We start from the raw sequence: 14,542 nt of genomic DNA, 5'->3' as shown, positions 1-14,542 counted from the left end.
ACTTTGCTCTACCACCAGCGTTTATAAAAAAGACGGATGTTTTTGCTCAATTTGATAGCGTTGCACAATTTCTTAACACCCAACTTAGAAACAAGGATTCGGAACCTCAAGTTAAAAGTGAACTTTCACATTTAGCAAATAATTATGTTTACAAATATACGCCGTCTGAAGGTTGTCTGAGAAAACACAAAATAATAAAAAGACTCAGGAAGAATGAAAACATCGTAATAACAAGACCAGACAAAGGGAATGGTATAATTGTTCTAAATAAAGTTGACTATATAAATTCTCTTAATAATATTATAAGTGATAAAACTTAATTTAAAGAATTAAAAGATGATCCAACTATAAAAAGAGAAGTATCTTTACAAGGGTATCTTAGAAAACTTAAAAAACATAAATGTTTTGAAAAAGACATTTACAATAAAATTTATCCTGTTGGTTCACAAACAGCAAGAATTTATGCTCTACCTAAGATGCACAAACTTAGTAAAGATTCTTCTCTACCATCTTTTCGACCAATTATTTCAACAATTGGTACATAGAACTATAAACTTGCTAAACATCTTTCAGATTTATTAACTCCATATTTACCAAAACATTATACCACTTTTGACTCATTTTCATTCGTTGAAGATTTAAAACAAGTTGACGTAACTAACAAATTTATAGTTTCTTATGATGTTGAAAACTTATTTACTAACATTTCACTTAATGAAACTATAAATATAGCAACAGAATTGTTTTTTAAAGATGAAACTCGCTCAAAATATTTTTTTAAAACTCATTTCAAAAAATTACTTCAAATTTCAACGTCAGGTTCTCATTTCTTATTTAACGGAAAATTTTATGATCAATTAGATGGCGTTGCAATGGGTTCTCCTTTAGCACCAATTTTAGCTAATATGTTTATCGGTTTTCATGAACAAACGTGGGTTAATAATTGCTCATCCTCCATACCAATTTTTTATAAACGTTATGTGGATGACATAATAGCAATTTTTAATTCAGAGTTTGAAGCGCAAGAATTCTTTAAACATCTCAATAGACAACACAAAAACTTAAGATTTACTATGGAAAAAGAAAAAGACAACCAAATTCCATTTTTGGATGTTCTTATTAATAAGTCTAATTCACTCTCTACATCAGTTTATCACAAAAAAACATACACGGGTCTTTTACAAAATTTCTTTAGTTTTGTCCCTTCATGTTACAAAACTGGTCTTATACGTTGCTTGATTGATCGAACATATAAAATTAACAACACGTGGTTTGGATTTGATAAGGATATAAAAAATCTTTCTTTAGTTTTAAAAAATAATCAATTTCCGCAAAAAGTTATCGACACTGAAATTAAATTATATGTTGAAAAGAAAATTAATCCACCTGTTATAAATACTGTTGATAATACTAATATAAGATATTTTAAGCTTCCATTTATTGGATTTTACTCAAACTTCACTAAAACTAAAATTGATAAAATTATTAAAAAGTATTGTAAAAATGTAATAATCAAATTTATATTCACAACCGATAAATTAAAAAACAATTTTTGCATAAAAGATCCACTTCCTAAGATGCTTAAATCTAACGTTGTCTACAAATTTTCTTGTGCTGGCTGTAACGCCAGTTATATTGGAGAAACCTCCAGACATTTGACAACACGGATAAATGAGCACCTTACGAGTGACAAGCAATCGCATATTTTTAAACATTTAAATTCATCCATTAATTGTAAAACACTAACTAATTATGATTGCTTTCAGATTCTAGATACTGCCTCTACCATAAACAAATTAAAAATAAAAGAAGCACTTCATATTAAATGGGAAAATCCTTCTTTAAATAAACAAACATCTCATTATATTATAAATTTATCTATCTAACTTACTATACTATTATTATTATTAATATTTTAATATTAGGAAGTTTATTTTGTCATAATTTGTAATATAATTTTTAATTGGTTTGTAACAAGTTTATTTGTCCGTTAATTTTTTCTCTGTATTGTCTTCAGGTTTAAATTTATTTACCAGAGTTTTAATTGTAAATTAAATCTTTTGAAAATGTAGTATGACTACGAAACATGTCAAGAATAAAAAATATTGTGATTTTTATTAAATTTTTTACAAATTTATTGCTAATGCGATGTTCGAAATATATATATATATATGTATATATATATATATATGTATATATATATATATATATATATATATATATATATATATATATATATATATATATATACGCACACACATACTTAAATGACTCAAATTAAGTGCAGGGCTCAATTTAATGCAAAAAAATCTAATCACATAACAACTTTTTTTTTTTGCGTCACCCCCCCTGCCCACCTTCACTAAATTAATGGTGCTGCTATACAGTAATCGGGGAGGGGGTAGGGGTTGCGTTAGTATAAAACTGTATATTTTGTACACTTGTTTGTGATTTTTATTTTCAAGCATATTATCTTTCATGTTTAAACACTATTTTATAATTTTCTTGTTAGACGGAGTTTAAAATAGCATAAGTTTCTGTTAAAATTTAAAGTTTATGTTGCAGTTATAGTGTAATGAGCAAGTAACATATTTAATATAATAAAAAAGATATTGCTTTTAGTAATTGTTTTTACTTAACTTGATGCTTAAAAATAAGTAAAAAACTAAGAGTAAAAATGCAAATATCAAAATATTTTAACCACTTTACTTAGTTCAGGGTTCCCACCAGTCTTAGAAAATCCTGGATTTTTTTAATTATTCTGTAAAATCCTAGAATAGTCTTGGAAAATGGGATAATATTTCTTGTTTTGTTGTTTGTTTTTAAGTAAAAAATATATATAACAACAACAAAACTTCAATATTAATAATGGTAAATTATAGTAATATAATTGCTTTAATCTATAATTTTAATAGGAAATCTGATTCTTATGTTTTTGAAATTTGAACTTTAAAGATTCTTAAAAATACTTACATATCCACAATAACATATTGTTAATTTGTTTAAAAATGTTGTTTGAAAGATATCATCAGAGTGGTTTCCATAAATCATAAATGTATAGACTGTTAATTGATTTTTTCAATTAGTATTTAATTATTGCATTGTATTGTTTTGAATAATTTTTACAAGTATGAAATATTAGAGATTCTAAATTCTTTTTGGCTCCTAAAACGTTTACATTTTTTTGTTTTGTTTTCAGATAAAATAATAAGACTAATAGTTACTATTTATAAAAACAATAATTTTAGGCACTTTGCATTTCTTATTGTTCAATAAAGACTGTTAAAAACTGATTCAATAGGATACTATTACGGTTCTAAAAATAGATTTGATAATTTTTTGACAAAGCTTACTGGGATCGAAATGCGTACAAACAAAACAAAATGCAAAAAAATGTAATTCTAATTTAAAAAAAAATGTGAATAAAAGTGCGATAAAAAAATGTTATTTGGGTTTATTCTCATTAGATTCTTGCTACCTTGGATGTTTAAGCTGGTGTATTTTAAAAAAAATAGAAATAACTAAAGATTCAATGACAAACTTGAAAATAGGATATAAGAAAAATAAAGCTTTCGAAATTACATATTTAAACAATAAGTTTACATCTTGTAGATTTTCTTGTTAAAAAAAATGAAAATAATATTAATATAGATTCAAATAATATCTATATTCATTATAATAAAGAAATTTGTAAACTCTTTATTAGTTCTGATATAAATACAGAATGCAGCATTGTTGATTTTAATACTTTAAATAGCCATGATTTTATTGTTGATTTTTTGTATCATTTAGTCCTTTATTATATGAACATGAAAAATATAATTTTATCACTTTAATTCACATTTTATCACAGTTTTCAATTCAATTAAAAGTTCAGATTATTTGATGGATTACTGGTTTATTTATTGGCACTAGCATCTTAATTAGTTGTTACTTCATGATTGGTAAACTTTTAAGAATACTTGTGTGCTTGAATATCTTTGTAAAATTGAAATTTTGTTTTATAATTTTAACTGTTTATTTATTTTGTTATTTTTTTTCGCTAATTGCAGTTTTTCACTTTTTTTTCAATGTGTATATAAAGATTCCTTCATGTAATCATTATACAAGTACTAATACAAAAAAGGTAAATAAAAAAAACAACCATTTATAACAAATTTTTCAGAGTTGAAATTTAGAATTTTTTAAAAATTATGGATTAAAATCTATTCATAAACATTTTTGTAAATATCTACTTATTTTATTTGATGCAACTTTTATAAAAAAATTTATATATTTTATTAAGTAAATATATTATTATTATCTTTATTTTAAAAATATAATTTTAACAGTCAATATTTAAAGAGCTGGTTTATATTTTTCTGAACTTGTCAAATTCTTTTTGTTTAAGCATTTACTCTCTGGTGCTTAATATGAAGAATTGGTAATTAGTTAACATATGGGAAATGTACCCACCCTGAATGTATTAAAGTTCATTAAATTCATTTGTTCATTAAATTTCACTTATTGCACAAGAAAACTATCTACTGATAAAGATAAAAACTTAAGGTAATTAGACTTGTCAACTTTAAACTAAATAAATAAAATAGACGTGTCAACTAAATAAATTAAAACTTTTATTTTAATCAGCTCTTAAAAAATTCACAAACACTAAATAAGAATTCAAAAAGTTATTGAGAGTTTCTATTGAAAACTGAATAACTTTTATTGTTGTTGATATAATTTTTATTATTGTTGATATTCTAACGTCCTTAGTTTTAATTTATTCAATATATGCGTGACAAATGCCAAACGGTACCCTATTAAAAAATTTATTTCTTTAGCTTTCTATTGATATATAGTTTGTTATGCTTTTAAAGAGACTTACTATTTGAATTTTAACTTTTTGTCAATGTTATGTCATCCAAATTTTATTAAAAAAAAAAGCACGATCACAGCGAAAAGATTTTTGTTTAAATGGCTGGTAATGAGTTAAATAAAAAATTTTTTAATTCGCTCTTTTCTTGACCTATTATAAGAGTTAAAACAACTTTTTTATTTGGCAATTTTTTTTCTCATTTTAGCAAGAAAAAATTTAATATTAAGTTAGCTATTTTTCGACTCATTTAACAATGCAGTAATTTATTAAGTTAACTATTTTTTGACTTGTTTAATAATGCAATAGTTTAGTAAGTTAACTAATTTTTTTGACTCATTTAACATTGCAAAAATTCATTAAGTTTATTATTATTTTGACTCATTTAACAATGCAAAGATTTAACTAGTTTGCTTATTTTTTGACTCATTTAACAGTGCAGAAATTTATTAAGTTTGCTATTTTTTTGAGACATTTAGAATTGCAAAAATTTATGTTTACTTTTATGTTTATTTTTTTTGACTCATTTAACAATTCAAAAATTTAATAAGTTTACAATTTTTTTTGAATCAATTAACAATGCAAAGATTTAATGAGACTTTTTTTTTGACACTTAAACAATTCAAAGATTTAATAAGTTTGCTTTTTTTTTCATTTGTTTAACTATGGAAAAATTTGTTTATTTGTTTAACAATGCTAAAATTTATTCAATTTCTTATTTTTTTGACTCGTTTAACAATGCAAAAAATTTATCAAGCTTGCTTTTTTTTTTTGACTTATTTATCTAAAAAAAAATTTGCTATTTTGTTGAATAATTTAATCAGATTAAAAATTTTATAAATTTGCTATTTTGTTGACAAATTTAACAAGGATAAAAATTTATTAAGTTTTCTGTTTTTATTACCCATTTAACAAAAAAATAATCAATGTAACTTGGCTATTTTTTGTTACCCTTTTAACTAGAAAAGAAATTTAATAGGTTTGCATTTAACAAGATACAAATTTCATTAAATTTGCAATTTTGTTGACCCATTTAAAAATGCAATGATTTTATAAGTTCTCATTTCCTTGATTCATTTATTAAAGAAAAAAAAAGATTTTTTATTGATTATTTTGCCGACTCATTTAGCAAAATAAAAAATTTAATAACTTTGCTCTTTTTTCAAAACCATTATCAATTAAAAAATTATTATGTTTTTTAAATTCTTGGCGCATTTGACAAGTAAATAAAATTTTTTTATTTGCTGTTTTCTTGACTTATTTAACAAGAAAAAAGACTAAATTTAAAACTTAAATAAAAAACTTAACAATTAAATATTTAAATTAGTTGGCTATTTCTTGAGTCATTAAATGAGTAAAATAGTTTTATAAATTTGCAATATCTTTGACCCATGTAACAAATGAAAAATATACTTCTAAACTAAAACAGTACACAATGGGCTGGAATATACCAAATGTTAGCAAAAGTAGTAAAGTTCTACATACAGTCAAATACATCTATTTTCATATTTTTGTGGTCAGGGAATATATTTCTGACATTAAAATTGAGTTTCAAACACTCTGATTGGCACACTATATAGTGGTGCAAATGGATATTTTGGTGTTGCAGACACTCTTAGGTGTTGTGCTCTCACTAAATATAAATTTATTTTTGATTATGTCAAATGAAAATGTTTTGCAAAGAATTGCTTTAATTAGAGCCTGCAAACAAAAATACCACAATATTTGGCCCTCTTTTTCTACATTCAATACAAAAACCTTCAGTTTCTACATTCAATCCAAAAGCTGCCAATTAAGTTAAATTTCGTATAAATTTAAAAAAAAAAACTTATTAACTCTTTGCTCTCACCTTTGAAGTTAAGGGGCTAATTTGTTATTAAAGGGGGTATTTTCTTTTCAGACTCCAATCCCTTTTTGCAAGCATTATTATTTGACGTAAACATAAACGTACTTAAATTTGAAGTTTGCACAATGCCTGAAAGTATAATACCTACAACCCCAAAAATTCCATATTTCGCCATTGTTTAGCACACCAATCACATATAATTGCCATTGTAATCTTCAGATTTATTGTGTTAAATAGACACTTTCAGGTGTTGTGCAGACTCCTAATTGTATTTGTTAATTTCAAACAAAATTGTTTGGCAAAAAAATAACTGTGATTGGTGCCTGAAAACAGAAATACCCCAACATGGTCCATTACTTTAAATGTGCAAAGATTGAGTTAACAAATTTTTTTTTTTTTTTTTTTTACTATTTGTACTAAATTTATATTCATTGGCAGGTTGATTAAAATTATAATTTATTAAAATTTCATCGAAGCAATATGAAAATTGAAAAAAAATCTTGCATGTTTATCAATCCTCAGAATTAGGAAAAATAAGGTTGGCAAAAAATGTTGACAAAAATCTCTGTTAGAGGTTGGCATCAGTTCGACAAAAAAATTTGACACAAAGAGATTACCATAAAACTTGGAATTGAGGTTCACAATTTTTTGTTGACCTCAAACACTTTTATGTCGGCAGTTAGATTGGGTGTTAGATTGGCAAAATTGAATTGCTTCATTTTGATGGACAACAAGACTTACATAAAATGTGACTTTAGTCAACTTTCCACTCATTTGATCACATGCTAGACCTTGTTTGTTTTGGCCTGACTTAGCTTTGTGCCACTACGCTAAAAAATAATTTCGAAAGGTATATATTGAGAAAGGTTAATTTTGTAAAAAAGCTCAATCCACCAAATTGCCCACAATTTCAGCCCATCAAAAAGTATTAGGGTATTGGCAAATGGTGTTTGTTTAAAACTGCCTATTATTTAACCATTAATATTTATTATTAATTATTATTAATATTTATTATTAATTAATTATACTATTAATTATTATTAAACTTTTAATTCAGTACAAGAATTGCTAAAGATAGGGTTGACCTAGCAAGAAAATGATAATAACAGTTGTGCAGAAATTAATGGGCACCATCACCAGTAATGTATGATTATATTTTAGAAACAAAGAAAAATTTGGAAACTAAAATTATATTTTTATTTTTTTTATACTCATAAATATCTGAACTAAATAATAATAATAATAATAAAAATTAATACCATTAATAATAAAACCATTAATAAAAAAAATAATAAAAATTATAGAATTATAGAAAAAACAGTTATTTTAAATTTTTTTGACAAAATTTTCTTTCACATTTTTTTTTCGATTTCATACTTTAAGAGTGAGCTTGAGTTTCACTTCTATCTATGAAGAAACTGTTCATTCCTCACCAAACTGTGCAACTGGATTAAAATATTCCCCTAATAAGACAGCTAACATATACACCAAGAACCAATAAAAGCATGGATAATCTTAACATAAGTTTGCTTGTAATTACTTGGTGAAATTTTGCCTATTTTTTTTTTGGCACATTGTAACTATAGTAGGCGACCAGGATTGATAAATAAACGGTTGGAAGTAAATTAAATAGGTAGTTTTTTATTCATAATTTAATATTTTCTTGTCACAAAAAAGTTTTTATACCGCTGTGACTTAGCAAAAAGAATGTGTTACAATATTTCCATGAAATGAGTTGTTATAAACTTTATTAAAGAAATTACACTTCAATGTTTTAAAATATAGTACTACATCTTTGTTGTATGTTAAATTTATGTTACATATAATTTTTTTATAAATATAAATTGTGGAACCTTTTAATTTTTTTTAATTTTAATTGAACCTTTTATCTAACTGCATTTAATTGAAGTTCAAAAGTCTTTAGCTATATATAAAAGGCATTTAACTATAAAAGAAAATTCAGCGGAAATCACTTGCAAATGTATTGTCAAGAAAGGTAATTTTTAAATTATAGTTATTATTTTATTAATGATGATGATGATGATGATGATGATGATGATGATGATGATGATGATGATGATGATGATGATGATGATGATGATGATGATGATGATGATGATGATGATGATGATGATGATGATAACGATGATGATGATGATGATAACGATGACAATGATGAAAACGATGATGATAATGATGATGATAATGATGATGATGATGATGATGATGATGATGATGATGATGATGATGATGATGATGATGATGATGATGATGATGATGATGATGATGATGATGATGATGATGAATTATTGTTTTTAAATATATCTGAGATATATCTAAAAACAGCACTCAAAAGTTATTATCTTACAATTTATGGGGAAAACAATGAAATTCAACCACCAATAAAATCAACTGCAAATGTTGACCTAATGCATAAATTTGTTGATCTATGTATCATTGATGCAGTTATTACTCAAATAGATGCTACTTATAGTGTTAAAAAAAAGAAATTTTTTGAGAAGCAATTGCATTATACACCCATCTCATATAATGAAATATTTGCGTAAGAAAAATATGTAACGTTAAAATCTGGAATAGCTGGTATTGGGAAAACATGGTTGCTTAGAAAATGTTTGCTTGATTGGTCAAACGATCTAATTTGGAAAAAATGTTAAACTTGTGTTTTAATTTGGAATGCAGGAGGCTTAATCTATATCAAAATATTTCAAATATTAATGAATTACTTAATATTTTTTATAAAGACATTATCAATGGTTTTAATATCAGTAATCTTCCTGCACTTTTTATAACTGATGGATTCGATGAGTTTAAATATTTAAATAAGTTAATAAATTCAAGTTTGAGTTGTAATTATCCATTGTAAATGCTTTAACAGAAATTCAAAAATACTAATGTGTAGTTGCTGATAGAGTTTATGCAGTTGATCAATATCAACATATATTTACTGAGCATAGTGACAAGTTAACCATTCAAATAATGGGATTTATTGAAAATGGAATAAATAATTACATAAGAAAAATTGTTTTAGAAGAAAGAAAAGATATTGCGAAAGTGACATTATGGAATCTTTGATTGCAAAATCCATGTCATCTCTTCTATTTTATTTATCTTCTATGTGTAAGATTATTTTATTTATCTTCTATGTGTAAGATTATTTTATTTATCTTCTATGTGTAAGATTCTCGAAGTGACTCGAAAAATGTAGATAAAAATTCTTTTTTAACAATGACAGATTTGTATGCAAATATTTTTTTATACTTTTTGCAAAAACACATCATCAAAAGCAATAAATTGATTTATCAGATAATGGAAAACAATTCCAATAAAAAATATGCTTTAAATATTTGTAAACTTGCATATTAATTGTTTGTTGAAAATAAAGTAATTTTCTCTAAAGAAGACATTCAAACTTTTATTATTGATTTTGATGAAAATAAAGATAATTTTTTTGGATTCATGCTAAGTATTGAAACAAATCTAGGTTATTATTATCAATTTGTGCATCTAACAATAATGCAGTTTTGTACATCTGTATATGCATATATTTGTTTAAGTAGTGAAGAGATTATGGCTAATAAAAGGTTGGAGAGTTGTTTATCAACGATTTGTGGATTAACCTATAAAAATCAAAATAGTTTAATAAAATTTCTTGTTAATCTGATTCCTTTAAAAAAATCTTCTAAAGATTTATTTTTCTTTTCTATTTTAGGTGAGTCCTTAATGCTTCGTTGCATTATTATAAGTCATTTTAGATAAAGATGGAGGTGTTTAAAGTATGTAAATGATATAGAAATTATATTAAAATTATTTTTTGTTAATAAACTTTTTTCCTAGTTTAATAAATTTAATTAATTTAAGTTCTAGTAGAGAAATATTGTACCTGAAAATTTGTATCTGACCATTTTCAAAGGTGTTGTATACAATGATGAAGAGAAATAAACCTAATTTCGAATATTTTAGAATAGTTTTTGAATTTTAAAATGGCATAATATTACTTAACCATAAAATGGGGTAACATTTTCACAAATTGCCTGATTCTCATGGGTTCGATTGTGGTGTGTAAAAACAGTTTATTAAGGTTGGTTTTGGTATATAAAGTTTTGTGAAGTAAATTATCATGAAAAGTAAAGTTTTGCAATGCCTACTGTGATTTATAAATATAGTTTTGGAATGTCGGTTATGTCATCTAAATATAGAACCTTTTGAAGATATTCCTGAATATGAAAGAGAAATATTAATGTGGAGGACTAAGCTATCAATAATAAATATCAAACCAACAACTTTATCATGTTTATTTGAAGCGTTATACAACTAAATTAACACGGTGCTGCAATCCATTTTATACGCATAACAAAGTTATAAAAGGTATTTATAGTAATCATAACTTTTAGTTTTATGAAAATGTTGTGAGTTACAATAGTGAAATTATTGGCAGCCAAATTCTATTTTAGCAGTATTTAACCTTTTAGCTGACTTCTGGAAGTGCTCTATTAAATGCCATACAACTTTAAACTTTTTAAGGTTTTATTAAAATTTTTATAAATATTTGAAGAGTTCTTCTCTTTTTTTAGGTAGTCTTCGTGAAATCAACTTAGATACAGCAAAGTACCTATGCAGTAAAGACAAATTCGTAGCAGGTGAAAAACTTTGTCCGCAATGCAGACATAAATAAGCATCAAGTGAAGAATCAGAAGAGAACGAGAATGATAAAATTAACTGAAAATAATATGGAAAAAGAAATTATACTGGAATCAACAAGATCATTGCTCAACAGTAATTTATGCGAACTTGAATTGTCTCCTCTAAAGAAGTTGAAGAAGCAGTTATTAAGAAGCAGTTATTAAGCTTGCAACTGCTCTGGATGTAACCGAATCCGATCTTGTTGCACCAAAAAATGAAGTTTAAAGGAAATTCAAACCAAAGCTGGCGATCTAGACTTCCTTGTAAAATGCATGAAAGAAAAACTTAATGTTTCTAACAGAAGGCAGCAACTTCAAATTTTAACATTAACCGCAAAATCTTGGTCTATCAGAAAAGCAGCATAAGAGTTTTCAGTTTTCAAAATTCAAAGTTTTTACGCGATTAAAAAGGCATTATAGCATACCCTGATGTGTTGTAAAGATGTTATAGAACTTGTAAAGCTTTTTTACTGTGACGATGAGTATTCAAGGCAATTGCCAGGTAAAAAAAACTGTGTAAGTGTTGGGGGGAAAAAATACATTTCAAAAAAATTGATTTTGTGTAACTTAAAGGAGCTCTATGTGGCATTATAAGATAAAGTACCCAGGCCATAAAATTGGTTTTTCTAAATTTTGCAGTGTTCAGCCTAAATGGTGCATCCTTGCTGGTCCAAAAGGTACACATTCTGTTTATGTGTGTACAATACACCAAAATGTTAAATTAATGTTGAGTTCTATAAGCATTGAAGCATCTTACCATGAAATTATTGAAAAGATTGTCTGCAGCAGAAAATCTAAAATTTGCATGATTCACCGATGCAATAGTTGTCCTGGCGTACAAGCTGCCCAAAATTATTTCCAGCAGTATCTCACACAAAATGATGATCCAAAAGAGCAATATGACAGTAAAGAAAATCAATAGTAAGTGGATTTCAAACAGTGGGCAACGAATGAATTCATAGAGCTCCTGTGTGAAAAACTTGATAATAGTACTTCTCATTCATTTATAGCAAAATCACAATCTAGCTATCTAAAGCATCTCAAAGAAACAATTAGTATTGATGAGGCTATTGTACTGGCAGATTTTGCAGACAATTACACTTTTGTAGTACAAGACGAGATACAAAGCTACCATTGGAGCAAGAGTCAATGTTCCCTTCATCCAGTTGTCATCTACTACAAGAAAGTGAAATTGGAGGTATCTTCTTTTTGTGTAATTTTAGATGATTTGAATCATGATGTTGAATTTATCAATGAAGTTATGCATAAAATCATTAATCATATAAAAACTCATCTTTGTCCCACAATTACAAAAATTCATTATTTTTCTGATGGCTGTGCAGGGCAGTATAAAAACGGCAAACATTTTTACAAATTATGTCACCACGCTTAATATTTTTCTGTTCATTGCATCTGGAATTTCTTTGCAACAAGCCATGGCAAATCTCCATGTGATGGAATTGGTGGCACTGTTAAATGGCTTGTTGCAACAGCTAGCTTGCAGAATCCAACCACAGATCATATACTGTCTCAAGCAATCTTTGAATACTGTCAAAAATCAATGAGTGGGATTACGTTTGTGTACGTCACTGCTGAAGAAATGGAGCTTGTAAGAAACAAACTTACTGATAAACATTTAATAGCAACCACTATTCCTGGGACAAAAAGATTCCATCAATTTACACCATCTTCTCATTCAATTATAAAAATGAAAAGAGTATCCAATGATGATGATTTCGCTCTAACATTTGACTTCCTTAAAAAACCAATATATGAAATTGTTAAAATTGACAATGTTATGATGTCACAATACCTATTTTGCAAATACGACGATTTTTACTGGCTTGGTATGGCTTCTGAAGTTTTTATGGTTAAAGTTTATGCATCCACATCAGTGGCGTAACTATAAATTTGGGCCCCCCCCTCCCCGCCAAAATCGAAAAGGGACCCTCTCATTTTAAATTTTTTCAAAATATATTTACAAATGAAATATCCAATATTTGCTTTTTATATTGAGTTAAGTATATAAAAAATATTTATTTTATGAATTTGAGAAATAATCTAGAATCTTTTCACAAAATAGTTATAAAAAAGAACGAACATCCTTAATAGCAAAAACTAACTTTACTTCACTTATGCCTATGGGAGAATTTTTATTTTCATAATAACTATACTATCTTAAGACAGCAATTCTTAGAATGCTATCAAGAATAGAAAAAAAATTGAAGAATATTCTAAGAAACATTGTATTTGTTGAACAACTTTAAATATAAACTTTTCTTGCCTTCTTATTCGCAAATTCCGCAATTACTTTATCTAATTCTAATGTTTGTGCTTTTTCGTTCTCTATTGCCAAAATTGCACCATGTTTGAGACGCTCCTGAGACATGCTATTTCTTAAATATGATTTGATAATCTTTAATTTGCTGAAAGATCTTTCAGCACTTGCAACTGTCACAGGTATTGTCATCAATAGCAATATTGCTGTGTTTACATCTGAAAAATCGCACTCCATAAAACTGTATTTGATGAGCAGTATGTCAGCTAAATCTTTTAATGTAGTTGCTTCTGTGATGTCGTTTTTAATAAAAGTGATTGCATTAATCAATTGGGTTGGAAAATGTTTTGTCAAATCGTCTGGGTAACTATGTTGCAATAATTTAGCTGATTTAATTAGATCATCTTCAGACAATTTTATTAAATTTTGAGGTTGCAAAAAATTAAAAAGATTTGAAAGTTTTTCCATTCCAGTAAATCTATCACTTATTTACACGTTAACAATATCTATGGTCCTATAAAAAACATTAATTTGAAATCTTTTTTCAGCGCATTCGTTTAAATCACTTCCACTTAAATCATCAAAATGTCTCGCATATTTGGATTGCCTCTTAACCTTAAATATTGGTTTTATTTTCCACTTACTGCAAATAGTAACAGCCTCTAATTTAAATAAATCGTAATTTGATCTAAAATCTTTTAACTTGAATTTCAGTGTACCAAATAACGCGGCCGCTTCGTATAGATCTATGTACTTTTTTTGTAAGTTTTTTGAAACATAATTTACATTCGTTAATATGTGATACATAATGACGCAAATAAAAACAAATTCAAAGTTTGATATTTTGTCCCTTAATTTTAGAG

General features: G+C 26.2%; 1 long non-coding RNA gene across 5 annotated transcripts in view; it reads left to right on the top strand.

Annotated features, from left to right (window-relative positions):
• Positions 1–11,352, top strand: part of LOC136076791 (uncharacterized) — a 19,478-nt gene extending 8,126 nt beyond the window's left edge. For 2 of the 5 annotated variants that reach the window (XR_010636582.1, XR_010636580.1), the window contains 3 exons: positions 7,759–7,840; positions 8,085–9,839; positions 11,294–11,352. This is a non-coding gene — a long non-coding RNA (uncharacterized LOC136076791). Of the gene's footprint in view, positions 1–7,758; positions 7,841–8,084; positions 10,407–11,293 lie in introns of those variants that run through there. The other 3 variants (XR_010636578.1, XR_010636579.1, XR_010636581.1) reach the window with 2 other exon arrangements.
• Positions 11,353–14,542: the final 3,190 nt, after the last annotated feature.

The sequence above is a fragment of the Hydra vulgaris genome, chromosome 02, assembly GCF_038396675.1.
Source record: "Hydra vulgaris chromosome 02, alternate assembly HydraT2T_AEP".
Taxonomy (NCBI): domain Eukaryota; kingdom Metazoa; phylum Cnidaria; class Hydrozoa; order Anthoathecata; family Hydridae; genus Hydra; species Hydra vulgaris.
The sequence above is the reverse complement of the archived record's forward strand: the minus strand, read 5'-3'. Positions and strand labels throughout refer to the sequence as shown.